The 14,862-nt window shown below is 50.5% G+C and overlaps 1 protein-coding gene across 1 annotated transcript in view; it reads right to left on the reverse strand.

Moving 5' to 3' along the window:
* Positions 1-14,862, reverse strand: part of LOC126293211 (proton-associated sugar transporter A-like) — a 476,357-nt gene that overhangs the window by 128,028 nt on the left and 333,467 nt on the right. The window lies entirely within an intron of this gene.

Raw genomic sequence — 14,862 nt, forward strand, 5'->3', positions numbered from 1 at the left:
TGTCAGACGAGAATAACATACCTGTAATAGACTGGCCTGCACAGAGTCTTGACCTGAATCCTAAAGAACACCTTTGGGATGTTTTCGAAGATTTCGTGCCAGGCCTCACCGACCGACATCGGTACCTCTAGTCAGTGCAGCACTCCGTGAAGAATGGGCTGCCATTCCCCAAGAAACCTTCCAGCACCTGATTGAACCTGTGCTTGCGAGAATGGAAGCTGTCATCAAGGATAAGGGTGGGCCAGCACCATATTGTATTCCAGCATTGCCAATGGAGGGCACCACGAACTTTTTAGTCCTTTTCAGACAGGTGTCCGGATGCTTTTGATCACATAGTGTACTTGGCGCGAAATACAACGACAAAAGTCACCAGATCCTGTCACACCAGATGCTACAGTACTGGCGATTAAAATTGCTCCACCACGAAGACCACGTACTAAAGATGCGAAATTTAGCCGACAGGAAGAAGATGCTGAGATATGTAAATGAGTAGCCTTTCAGAGCATTCACACAAAGTTGGCGCCGGTGGCGACACCAACAACGTGCTGACATCAGGAAAGTTTCCAACCGATTTCTCATACACAAACTAGTAGACAGGCGTTGCCTGGTGAAACAAGGTAAGGAGGAGAAATGCGTACCATCACGTTTCCGACTTTGATAAAGGTCGGATTGTAGCCTAGCGCGATTGCGGTTTATCGTATCGCGACATTGCTCCTCGCGTCGGTCGAGATCCAATGACTGTTAGCAGAATATGGAATCGGTGGGTTCAGGAGTGTAATACGGAACGCCGCGCTGGATCCCGACGGCCTCGTATCACTAGCAGTCGAAATGACAAGCATCTTATCCGCATCCCTGTAACGGATCGTGCAGCCACGTCTATATCCCTGAGTCAACAGATGGGGACGTTTGCAAGACAACAACCATCTGCACCAACAGTTCGGCGACGTTTACAGCAACATGGACTATCAGCTCGGAGACCACGGCTGCTGTTACCCTTGACGCTGCATGATAGACAGGAGCACCTGCGATGGTGTACTCAACGATGAAGCTGGGTGCACGAATGGCGAAACGTCATTTTTTTCGGATGAATACAGGTTCTGTTTACAGCATCGTGATGGTCCAATCCGTGTTTGGCTACTTCGCAGTGAACACACACTGGAAACGTGTATTCGTCATCGCCATACTGGCGTACCACCCGGCGTGATGGTATGGGGTGCCATTGGTTACACGTCTCGGTCACCTCTTGTTCACATTGACGTCACTTTGAACACTGAACGTTACGTTTCAGATGTGTTACGACATGTGGCTCTACCCTTCATTCGATCCCTGCGAAACCCTACATTTCAGCAGGATAATGCACGACCGCATGCATGTTGCAGTTCCTGTAAGAGCCGTTTGCTTGCTGCCCTGGCCAGCACATTCTCCAGATCTCTCACCAATTGAAACTGTGTGGACAATGGTGGCCGAGCAACTGGCTCGTCACAATACACCAGTCACTACTCTTGATGAACTGTGGTATCGTGTTGAAGCTGGATGGGCAGCTGTACCTGTACACGCCATGCATGCTTTGTTTGACTCAATACCCAGGCGTATCAAGGCCGTTATTACGGCCAGAGGTGGTTGTTCTGGGTACTGATTTCTCATGATCTCTGCACCGAAATCGTGTGAAAATGTAATCACATGTCAATTCAAGTATAATATATTTGTCCAATGAATACCCGTTTATCATCTGCATTTCTTCTAGGCGTAGCTATTTTAATGGCCAGTAGTGTATATTATTACGTTAGGACAACGTAGACGAATTTCAAAAGAGAAATCTTCCAAAACAGCTGTCATAATAATCAAGAGATTTTTAAACAGTGTTTATGGGTCCCTAGTAATATAAAAAATAATTATTCCTGCATCTTTTACGATCGTAGCGACACTTTGTAAATAAAAAATTTCTTTTATTTTAAACTTTCGCAGGGCAGCTCCAGTGCTGTTATGTAAATGCGTCCCAGGTGCAAGCAGGGATTAATTCGGGCACTGGTGCTTTATATCGCAATTATCTGAGTCGTCAGTTAAGCGTGTCCGGTGAGTTTAGGGGGGGTGCTACATCCGACAGCAACGAAACAGGTCAGAGCAGGTTTGGTTGCATATAAAACAGGAGCAGCGAGTCCGCCATCTGGCGGTGCAACAGGTGGGTCTTGTTAGCGTATTAACACAAGCGCTATCCTGAGAACCTGACCGGGGGACCCCGCCCTCTCGCCATCATCCAGGCCGGCCGCGGTGGTCTCGCGCTTGTAGGCTCGCAGTCCGGAACCGTGCGACTACTACGGTCGCATTTTCGAATCCTGCCTCGGGCATGGATGTGTGTGATGTCCTTAGGTTAGTTAGGTTTAAGTACTTCTAAGTTCTAGGGTATTAATGACCACAGCAGTTGAGTCCCATAGTGCTCAGAGCCATTTGAACCATTACTTCCAGATCTGTGGTGTGTGCCAGGCTTGCCGGAAACCAAAATGACAGAAGCTGGAGCTCCAATTGCCCAAGGAAGGGTCTAGAGACTTCAGAATTTCTGGCGCGGATCGGACTTGCATGTACCATTTACACTGACAACGGAACCTCCCCATCGCACCCACCTCAGATTTAGTTGTAAGTTGGCACAGTGGATAGGCCTTGAAAAACTGAACACAGACCAATCGAGAAAACAGGAAGAAGTTGTGTGGAGCAATGAAAAAAAAGCAAAATATACAAACTGAGTAGTCCATGCACAAGATAGGCAATATCAACGAGAGTTTGAGCTTAGGAGCGCCGTGGTCCCGTGGTTAGCGTGAGCAGCTGCGGAATGAAAGGGCTTTGGTTCAAGTATTCTCTCGAGTGAAAAGTTTATTTTTTTTTTCAGACAATTATCAAAGTTCAGGCACTCACACATAATCAAATTCGCTCTCCAAAATTCCAGGACATGTTCAGATTTGCTTGGACATATGCAAGATTTGACGATCTACAAACGGAAACGTTTGAAAACGTACAAAACATATGTTTTGACAGAGCACAGGGAAAACTGTGCGTCTGTGAAACTGTTGCATTCATTTGTTGCTGTTTATGTGACAAACTCTTATGTTTTCATCACTTTTTTGGGAATGATTATCACATCCACAAGAAAACCTAAATCGGGCAAGGTAGCAGAATCTTTTTACCTATTCGCCAAGTGTACAAGTTAGGTGGATCGTCAATATATTCCTGTCATGTGACGCAGATGCCGTCACCAGTGTCGTATAGAATATATCAGACGTGTTTTCCTGTGAAGGAATCGGTTGACCTATGACGTTGCGATCAAATGTTTTCGGTTCCTATCGAAGAGGCACGTCCTTTCGTCTACTAATCGCACGGTTTTGAGGTGCGGTCGCAAAACACAGACACTAAACAGTGAACAGAGACGTCAATGAATGGACAGATCATAACTTTGCGAAAATAAAGAAATTAAACTTTTCACTTGACAGAAGACTTGAACCAAGGGCCTCTGGTTCGGCAGCTGCTCACGCTAACCACGGGACCACGGCGCTCCTGAGCTCAGACTGTCTTTGATGTTGCCTATCTTGCGCATGGATTACTCAGTTTGTATATTTTGCTTATTTTTTCATAGTTCCACACAACTTCTTCCTGTTTTCTCGTCTGATCTGTGTTCAGTTTTTCAAGGCCTATCCACTGTGTCAATTTAAAACTAAATCTGAGGCGGGTGCGATGGGGAGTTTCCTCCTAATACCGAGTCGGACATGCTTTTGCGCGCAGTAGAGCAGCAAATCGATGTGGCATGCGCTCACCACGACAGTGGAAGCCCCTGCAAAAATACTGAGCCATCCTGCCTCTATAGCTGTAGCCCAATAGCGAAAGCGTTGCGCGTGCAAGATTTTGTGAACGAAGAAACCTCTCGATAATGGCCTATTAATGATCCAATGGTTCAAATGGCTCTAAGGACTGTGGGACTTAACATCTGAGGTCATGTCCCCTAGACTTAGAACTACGTAAACCTATTTGACCTAAGGTCATCACACACGTCCATGCCCGAGGCAGGATTCGAACCTGCGACCGTAGCAGTCGCGCAGTTCCGCAGTGTAGCGCCTAGAACCACTCTGCCACAGCGGCCGGCACCCGGTGCATCACTAACTGCATTTTGAGAATATAACTGCACATCCTACTTCACGAAACAACGATAGGCCTTAGTAGTAATAGGTAGACCCCAATTCAAGGCGACAATAACAAATACCAGAATGAGATTTTCACTCTGCAGCGGAGTGTGCGCTGATATGAAACTTCCTGGCAGATTAAAACTGTGTGCCCGACCGAGACAAGAACTCGGGACCTTTGCCTTTCGCGGGCAAGTGCTCTACCATCTGAGCTACCGAAGCACGACTCACGCCCGGTACTCACAGCTTTACTTCTGCCAGTATCCGTCTCCTACCTTCCAAACTTTACAGAAGCTCTCCTGCGAACCTTGCAGAACTAGCACTCCTGAAAGAAAGTATATTGCGGAGACATGGCTTAGCCACAGCCTGGGGGATGTTTCCAGAATGAGATTTTCACTCTGCAGCGGAGTGTGCGCTGATATGAAACTTCCTGGCAGATTAAAACTGTGTGCCCGACCGAGACTCGAACTCGGGACCTTTGCCTTTCGCGGGCAAGTGCTCTACCATCTGAGCTACCGAAGCACGACTCACGCCCGGTACTCACAGCTTTACTTCTGCCAGTATCCGTCTCCTACCTTCCAAACTTTACAGAAGCTCTCCTGCGAACCTTGCAGAACTAGCACTCCTGAAAGAAAGGATATTGCGGAGACATGGCTTAGCCACAGCCTGGGGGATGTTTCCAGAATGAGATTTTCACTCTGCAGCGGAGTGTGCGCTGATATGAAACTTCCTGGCAGATTAAAACTGTGTGCCCGACCGAGACTCGAACTCGGGACCTTTGCCTTTCGCGGGCAAGTGCTCTACCATCTGAGCTACCGAAGCACGACTCACGCCCGGTACTCACAGCTTTACTTCTGCCAGTATCCGTCTCCTACCTTCCAAACTTTACAGAAGCTCTCCTGCGAACCTTGCAGAACTAGCACTCCTGAAAGAAAGGATATTGCGGAGACATGGCTTAGCCACAGCCTGGGGGATGTTTCCAGAATGAGATTTTCACTCTGCAGCGGAGTGTGCGCTGATATGAAACTTCCTGGCAGATTAAAACTGTGTGCCCGACCGAGACTCGAACTCGGGACCTTTGCCTTTCGCGGGCAAGTGCTCTACCATCTGAGCTACCGAAGCACGACTCACGCCCGGTACTCACAGCTTTACTTCTGCCAGTATCCGTCTCCTACCTTCCAAACTTTACAGAAGCTCTCCTGCGAACCTTGCAGAACTAGCACTCCTGAAAGAAAGGATATTGCGGAGACATGGCTTAGCCACAGCCTGGGGGATGTTTCCAGAATGAGATTTTCACTCTGCAGCGGAGTGTGCGCTGATATGAAACTTCCTGGCAGATTAAAACTGTGTGCCCGACCGAGACTCGAACTCGGGACCTTTGCCTTTCGCGGACAAGTGCTCTACCATCTGAGCTACCGAAGCACGACTCACGCCCGGTACTCACAGCTTTACTTCTGCCAGTATCCGTCTCCTACCTTCCAAACTTTACAGAAGCTCTCCTGCGAACCTTGCAGAACTAGCACTCCTGAAAGAAAGGATATTGCGGAGACATGGCTTAGCCACAGCCTGGGGGATGTTTCCAGAATGAGATTTTCACTCTGCAGCGGAGTGTGCGCTGATATGAAACTTCCTGGCAGATTAAAACTGTGTGCCCGACCGAGACTCGAACTCGGGACCTTTGCCTTTCGCGGGCAAGTGCTCTACCATCTGAGCTACCGAAGCACGACTCACGCCCGGTACTCACAGCTTTACTTCTGCCAGTATCCGTCTCCTACCTTCCAAACTTTACAGAAGCTCTCCTGCGAACCTTGCAGAACTAGCACTCCTGAAAGAAAGGATATTGCGGAGACATGGCTTAGCCACAGCCTGGGGGATGTTTCCAGAATGAGATTTTCACTCTGCAGCGGAGTGTGCGCTGATATGAAACTTCCTGGCAGATTAAAACTGTGTGCCCGACCGAGACTCGAACTCGGGACCTTTGCCTTTCGCGGGCAAGTGCTCTACCATCTGAGCTGCCGAAGCACGACTCACGCCCGGTACTCACAGCTTTACTTCTGCCAGTATCCGTCTCCTACCTTCCAAACTTTACAGAAGCTCTCCTGCGAACCTTGCAGAACTAGCACTCCTGAAAGAAAGGATATTGCGGAGACATGGCTTAGCCACAGCCTGGGGGATGTTTCCAGAATGAGATTTTCACTCTGCAGCGGAGTGTGCGCTGATATGAAACTTCCTGGCAGATTAAAACTGTGTGCCCGACCGAGACTCGAACTCGGGACCTTTGCCTTTCGCGGGCAAGTGCTCTACCATCTGAGCTACCGAAGCACGACTCACGCCCGGTACTCACAGCTTTACTTCTGCCAGTATCCGTCTCCTACCTTCCAAACTTTACAGGAGCTCTCCTGCGAACCTTGCAGAACTAGCACTCCTGAAAGAAAGGATATTGCGGAGACATGGCTTAGCCACAGCCTGGGGGATGTTTCCAGAATGAGATTTTCACTCTGCAGCGGAGTGTGCGCTGATATGAAACTTCCTGGCAGATTAAAACTGTGTGCCCGACCGAGACTCGAACTCGGGACCTTTGCCTTTCGCGGGCAAGTGCTCTACCATCTGAGCTACCGAAGCACGACTCACGCCCGGTACTCACAGCTTTACTTCTGCCAGTATCCGTCTCCTACCTTCCAAACTTTACAGAAGCTCTCCTGCGAACCTTGCAGAACTAGCACTCCTGAAAGAAAGGATATTGCGGAGACATGGCTTAGCCACAGCCTGGGGGATGTTTCCAGAATGAGATTTTCACTCTGCAGCGGAGTGTGCGCTGATATGAAACTTCCTGGCAGATTAAAACTGTGTGCCCGACCGAGACTCGAACTCGGGACCTTTGCCTTTCGCGGGCAAGTGCTCTACCATCTGAGCTACCGAAGCACGACTCACGCCCGGTACTCACAGCTTTACTTCTGCCAGTATCCGTCTCCTACCTTCCAAACTTTACAGAAGCTCTCCTGCGAACCTTGCAGAACTAGCACTCCTGAAAGAAAGGATATTGCGGAGACATGGCTTAGCCACAGCCTGGGGGATGTTTCCAGAATGAGATTTTCACTCTGCAGCGGAGTGTGCGCTGATATGAAACTTCCTGGCAGATTAAAACTGTGTGCCCGACCGAGACTCGAACTCGGGACCTTTGCCTTTCGCGGGCAAGTGCTCTACCATCTGAGCTACCGAAGCACGACTCACGCCCGGTACTCACAGCTTTACTTCTGCCAGTATCCGTCTCCTACCTTCCAAACTTTACAGAAGCTCTCCTGCGAACCTTGCAGAACTAGCACTCCTGAAAGAAAGGATATTGCGGAGACATGGCTTAGCCACAGCCTGGGGGATGTTTCCAGAATGAGATTTTCACTCTGCAGCGGAGTGTGCGCTGATATGAAACTTCCTGGCAGATTAAAACTGTGTGCCCGACCGAGACTCGAACTCGGGACCTTTGCCTTTCGCGGGCAAGTGCTCTACCATCTGAGCTACCGAAGCACGACTCACGCCCGGTACTCACAGCTTTACTTCTGCCAGTATCCGTCTCCTACCTTCCAAACTTTACAGAAGCTCTCCTGCGAACCTTGCAGAACTAGCACTCCTGAAAGAAAGGATATTGCGGAGACATGGCTTAGCCACAGCCTGGGGGATGTTTCCAGAATGAGATTTTCACTCTGCAGCGGAGTGTGCGCTGATATGAAACTTCCTGGCAGATTAAAACTGTGTGCCCGACCGAGACTCGAACTCGGGACCTTTGCCTTTCGCGGGCAAGTGCTCTACCATCTGAGCTACCGAAGCACGACTCACGCCCGGTACTCACAGCTTTACTTCTGCCAGTATCCGTCTCCTACCTTCCAAACTTTACAGAAGCTCTCCTGCGAACCTTGCAGAACTAGCACTCCTGAAAGAAAGGATATTGCGGAGACATGGCTTAGCCACAGCCTGGGGGATGTTTCCAGAATGAGATTTTCACTCTGCAGCGGAGTGTGCGCTGATATGAAACTTCCTGGCAGATTAAAACTGTGTGCCCGACCGAGACTCGAACTCGGGACCTTTGCCTTTCGCGGGCAAGTGCTCTACCATCTGAGCTACCGAAGCACGACTCACGCCCGGTACTCACAGCTTTACTTCTGCCAGTATCCGTCTCCTACCTTCCAAACTTTACAGAAGCTCTCCTGCGAACCTTGCAGAACTAGCACTCCTGAAAGAAAGGATATTGCGGAGACATGGCTTAGCCACAGCCTGGGGGATGTTTCCAGAATGAGATTTTCACTCTGCAGCGGAGTGTGCGCTGATATGAAACTTCCTGGCAGATTAAAACTGTGTGCCCGACCGAGACTCGAACTCGGGACCTTTGCCTTTCGCGGGCAAGTGCTCTACCATCTGAGCTACCGAAGCACGACTCACGCCCGGTACTCACAGCTTTACTTCTGCCAGTATCCGTCTCCTACCTTCCAAACTTTACAGAAGCTCTCCTGCGAACCTTGCAGAACTAGCACTCCTGAAAGAAAGGATATTGCGGAGACATGGCTTAGCCACAGCCTGGGGGATGTTTCCAGAATGAGATTTTCACTCTGCAGCGGAGTGTGCGCTGATATGAAACTTCCTGGCAGATTAAAACTGTGTGCCCGACCGAGACTCGAACTCGGGACCTTTGCCTTTCGCGGGCAAGTGCTCTACCATCTGAGCTACCGAAGCACGACTCACGCCCGGTACTCACAGCTTTACTTCTGCCAGTATCCGTCTCCTACCTTCCAAACTTTACAGAAGCTCTCCTGCGAACCTTGCAGAACTAGCACTCCTGAAAGAAAGGATATTGCGGAGACATGGCTTAGCCACAGCCTGGGGGATGTTTCCAGAATGAGATTTTCACTCTGCAGCGGAGTGTGCGCTGATATGAAACTTCCTGGCAGATTAAAACTGTGTGCCCGACCGAGACTCGAACTCGGGACCTTTGCCTTTCGCGGGCAAGTGCTCTACCATCTGAGCTACCGAAGCACGACTCACGCCCGGTACTCACAGCTTTACTTCTGCCAGTATCCGTCTCCTACCTTCCAAACTTTACAGAAGCTCTCCTGCGAACCTTGCAGAACTAGCACTCCTGAAAGAAAGGATATTGCGGAGACATGGCTTAGCCACAGCCTGGGGGATGTTTCCAGAATGAGATTTTCACTCTGCAGCGGAGTGTGCGCTGATATGAAACTTCCTGGCAGATTAAAACTGTGTGCCCGACCGAGACTCGAACTCGGGACCTTTGCCTTTCGCGGGCAAGTGCTCTACCATCTGAGCTACCGAAGCACGACTCACGCCCGGTACTCACAGCTTTACTTCTGCCAGTATCCGTCTCCTACCTTCCAAACTTTACAGAAGCTCTCCTGCGAACCTTGCAGAACTAGCACTCCTGAAAGAAAGGATATTGCGGAGACATGGCTTAGCCACAGCCTGGGGGATGTTTCCAGAATGAGATTTTCACTCTGCAGCGGAGTGTGCGCTGATATGAAACTTCCTGGCAGATTAAAACTGTGTGCCCGACCGAGACTCGAACTCGGGACCTTTGCCTTTCGCGGGCAAGTGCTCTACCATCTGAGCTACCGAAGCACGACTCACGCCCGGTACTCACAGCTTTACTTCTGCCAGTATCCGTCTCCTACCTTCCAAACTTTACAGAAGCTCTCCTGCGAACCTTGCAGAACTAGCACTCCTGAAAGAAAGGATATTGCGGAGACATGGCTTAGCCACAGCCTGGGGGATGTTTCCAGAATGAGATTTTCACTCTGCAGCGGAGTGTGCGCTGATATGAAACTTCCTGGCAGATTAAAACTGTGTGCCCGACCGAGACTCGAACTCGGGACCTTTGCCTTTCGCGGGCAAGTGCTCTACCATCTGAGCTACCGAAGCACGACTCACGCCCGGTACTCACAGCTTTACTTCTGCCAGTATCCGTCTCCTACCTTCCAAACTTTACAGAAGCTCTCCTGCGAACCTTGCAGAACTAGCACTCCTGAAAGAAAGGATATTGCGGAGACATGGCTTAGCCACAGCCTGGGGGATGTTTCCAGAATGAGATTTTCACTCTGCAGCGGAGTGTGCGCTGATATGAAACTTCCTGGCAGATTAAAACTGTGTGCCCGACCGAGACTCGAACTCGGGACCTTTGCCTTTCGCGGGCAAGTGCTCTACCATCTGAGCTACCGAAGCACGACTCACGCCCGGTACTCACAGCTTTACTTCTGCCAGTATCCGTCTCCTACCTTCCAAACTTTACAGAAGCTCTCCTGCGAACCTTGCAGAACTAGCACTCCTGAAAGAAAGGATATTGCGGAGACATGGCTTAGCCACAGCCTGGGGGATGTTTCCAGAATGAGATTTTCACTCTGCAGCGGAGTGTGCGCTGATATGAAACTTCCTGGCAGATTAAAACTGTGTGCCCGACCGAGACTCGAACTCGGGACCTTTGCCTTTCGCGGGCAAGTGCTCTACCATCTGAGCTACCGAAGCACGACTCACGCCCGGTACTCACAGCTTTACTTCTGCCAGTATCCGTCTCCTACCTTCCAAACTTTACAGAAGCTCTCCTGCGAACCTTGCAGAACTAGCACTCCTGAAAGAAAGGATATTGCGGAGACATGGCTTAGCCACAGCCTGGGGGATGTTTCCAGAATGAGATTTTCACTCTGCAGCGGAGTGTGCGCTGATATGAAACTTCCTGGCAGATTAAAACTGTGTGCCCGACCGAGATTCGAACTCGGGACCTTTGCCTTTCGCGGGCAAGTGCTCTACCATCTGAGCTACCGAAGCACGACTCACGCCCGGTACTCACAGCTTTACTTCTGCCAGTATCCGTCTCCTACCTTCCAAACTTTACAGAAGCTCTCCTGCGAACCTTGCAGAACTAGCACTCCTGAAAGAAAGGATATTGCGGAGACATGGCTTAGCCACAGCCTGGGGGATGTTTCCAGAATGAGATTTTCACTCTGCAGCGGAGTGTGCGCTGATATGAAACTTCCTGGCAGATTAAAACTGTGTGCCCGACCGAGACTCGAACTCGGGACCTTTGCCTTTCGCGGGCAAGTGCTCTACCATCTGAGCTACCGAAGCACGACTCACGCCCGGTACTCACAGCTTTACTTCTGCCAGTATCCGTCTCCTACCTTCCAAACTTTACAGAAGCTCTCCTGCGAACCTTGCAGAACTAGCACTCCTGAAAGAAAGGATATTGCGGAGACATGGCTTAGCCACAGCCTGGGGGATGTTTCCAGAATGAGATTTTCACTCTGCAGCGGAGTGTGCGCTGATATGAAACTTCCTGGCAGATTAAAACTGTGTGCCCGACCGAGACTCGAACTCGGGACCTTTGCCTTTCGCGGGCAAGTGCTCTACCATCTGAGCTACCGAAGCACGACTCACGCCCGGTACTCACAGCTTTACTTCTGCCAGTATCCGTCTCCTACCTTCCAAACTTTACAGAAGCTCTCCTGCGAACCTTGCAGAACTAGCACTCCTGAAAGAAAGGATATTGCGGAGACATGGCTTAGCCACAGCCTGGGGGATGTTTCCAGAATGAGATTTTCACTCTGCAGCGGAGTGTGCGCTGATATGAAACTTCCTGGCAGATTAAAACTGTGTGCCCGACCGAGACTCGAACTCGGGACCTTTGCCTTTCGCGGGCAAGTGCTCTACCATCTGAGCTACCGAAGCACGACTCACGCCCGGTACTCACAGCTTTACTTCTGCCAGTATCCGTCTCCTACCTTCCAAACTTTACAGAAGCTCTCCTGCGAACCTTGCAGAACTAGCACTCCTGAAAGAAAGGATATTGCGGAGACATGGCTTAGCCACAGCCTGGGGGATGTTTCCAGAATGAGATTTTCACTCTGCAGCGGAGTGTGCGCTGATATGAAACTTCCTGGCAGATTAAAACTGTGTGCCCGACCGAGACTCGAACTCGGGACCTTTGCCTTTCGCGGGCAAGTGCTCTACCATCTGAGCTACCGAAGCACGACTCACGCCCGGTACTCACAGCTTTACTTCTGCCAGTATCCGTCTCCTACCTTCCAAACTTTACAGAAGCTCTCCTGCGAACCTTGCAGAACTAGCACTCCTGAAAGAAAGGATATTGCGGAGACATGGCTTAGCCACAGCCTGGGGGATGTTTCCAGAATGAGATTTTCACTCTGCAGCGGAGTGTGCGCTGATATGAAACTTCCTGGCAGATTAAAACTGTGTGCCCGACCGAGACTCGAACTCGGGACCTTTGCCTTTCGCGGGCAAGTGCTCTACCATCTGAGCTACCGAAGCACGACTCACGCCCGGTACTCACAGCTTTACTTCTGCCAGTATCCGTCTCCTACCTTCCAAACTTTACAGAAGCTCTCCTGCGAACCTTGCAGAACTAGCACTCCTGAAAGAAAGGATATTGCGGAGACATGGCTTAGCCACAGCCTGGGGGATGTTTCCAGAATGAGATTTTCACTCTGCAGCGGAGTGTGCGCTGATATGAAACTTCCTGGCAGATTAAAACTGTGTGCCCGACCGAGACTCGAACTCGGGACCTTTGCCTTTCGCGGGCAAGTGCTCTACCATCTGAGCTACCGAAGCACGACTCACGCCCGGTACTCACAGCTTTACTTCTGCCAGTATCCGTCTCCTACCTTCCAAACTTTACAGAAGCTCTCCTGCGAACCTTGCAGAACTAGCACTCCTGAAAGAAAGGATATTGCGGAGACATGGCTTAGCCACAGCCTGGGGGATGTTTCCAGAATGAGATTTTCACTCTGCAGCGGAGTGTGCGCTGATATGAAACTTCCTGGCAGATTAAAACTGTGTGCCCGACCGAGACTCGAACTCGGGACCTTTGCCTTTCGCGGGCAAGTGCTCTACCATCTGAGCTACCGAAGCACGACTCACGCCCGGTACTCACAGCTTTACTTCTGCCAGTATCCGTCTCCTACCTTCCAAACTTTACAGAAGCTCTCCTGCGAACCTTGCAGAACTAGCACTCCTGAAAGAAAGGATATTGCGGAGACATGGCTTAGCCACAGCCTGGGGGATGTTTCCAGAATGAGATTTTCACTCTGCAGCGGAGTGTGCGCTGATATGAAACTTCCTGGCAGATTAAAACTGTGTGCCCGACCGAGATTCGAACTCGGGACCTTTGCCTTTCGCGGGCAAGTGCTCTACCATCTGAGCTACCGAAGCACGACTCACGCCCGGTACTCACAGCTTTACTTCTGCCAGTATCCGTCTCCTACCTTCCAAACTTTACAGAAGCTCTCCTGCGAACCTTGCAGAACTAGCACTCCTGAAAGAAAGGATATTGCGGAGACATGGCTTAGCCACAGCCTGGGGGATGTTTCCAGAATGAGATTTTCACTCTGCAGCGGAGTGTGCGCTGATATGAAACTTCCTGGCAGATTAAAACTGTGTGCCCGACCGAGACTCGAACTCGGGACCTTTGCCTTTCGCGGGCAAGTGCTCTACCATCTGAGCTACCGAAGCACGACTCACGCCCGGTACTCACAGCTTTACTTCTGCCAGTATCCGTCTCCTACCTTCCAAACTTTACAGAAGCTCTCCTGCGAACCTTGCAGAACTAGCACTCCTGAAAGAAAGGATATTGCGGAGACATGGCTTAGCCACAGCCTGGGGGATGTTTCCAGAATGAGATTTTCACTCTGCAGCGGAGTGTGCGCTGATATGAAACTTCCTGGCAGATTAAAACTGTGTGCCCGACCGAGACTCGAACTCGGGACCTTTGCCTTTCGCGGGCAAGTGCTCTACCATCTGAGCTACCGAAGCACGACTCACGCCCGGTACTCACAGCTTTACTTCTGCCAGTATCCGTCTCCTACCTTCCAAACTTTACAGAAGCTCTCCTGCGAACCTTGCAGAACTAGCACTCCTGAAAGAAAGGATATTGCGGAGACATGGCTTAGCCACAGCCTGGGGGATGTTTCCAGAATGAGATTTTCACTCTGCAGCGGAGTGTGCGCTGATATGAAACTTCCTGGCAGATTAAAACTGTGTGCCCGACCGAGACTCGAACTCGGGACCTTTGCCTTTCGCGGGCAAGTGCTCTACCATCTGAGCTACCGAAGCACGACTCACGCCCGGTACTCACAGCTTTACTTCTGCCAGTATCCGTCTCCTACCTTCCAAACTTTACAGAAGCTCTCCTGCGAACCTTGCAGAACTAGCACTCCTGAAAGAAAGGATATTGCGGAGACATGGCTTAGCCACAGCCTGGGGGATGTTTCCAGAATGAGATTTTCACTCTGCAGCGGAGTGTGCGCTGATATGAAACTTCCTGGCAGATTAAAACTGTGTGCCCGACCGAGACTCGAACTCGGGACCTTTGCCTTTCGCGGGCAAGTGCTCTACCATCTGAGCTACCGAAGCACGACTCACGCCCGGTACTCACAGCTTTACTTCTGCCAGTATCCGTCTCCTACCTTCCAAACTTTACAGAAGCTCTCCTGCGAACCTTGCAGAACTAGCACTCCTGAAAGAAAGGATATTGCGGAGACATGGCTTAGCCACAGCCTGGGGGATGTTTCCAGAATGATATTTTCACTCTGCAGCGGAGTGTGCGCTGATATGAAACTTCCTGGCAGATTAAAACTGTGTGCCCGACCGAGACTCGAACTCGGGACCTTTGCCTTTCGCGGGCAAGTGC

Source organism: Schistocerca gregaria, chromosome 10 (assembly GCF_023897955.1).
Source record: "Schistocerca gregaria isolate iqSchGreg1 chromosome 10, iqSchGreg1.2, whole genome shotgun sequence".
In the NCBI taxonomy this organism is placed as follows: Eukaryota; Metazoa; Arthropoda; class Insecta; order Orthoptera; family Acrididae; genus Schistocerca; species Schistocerca gregaria.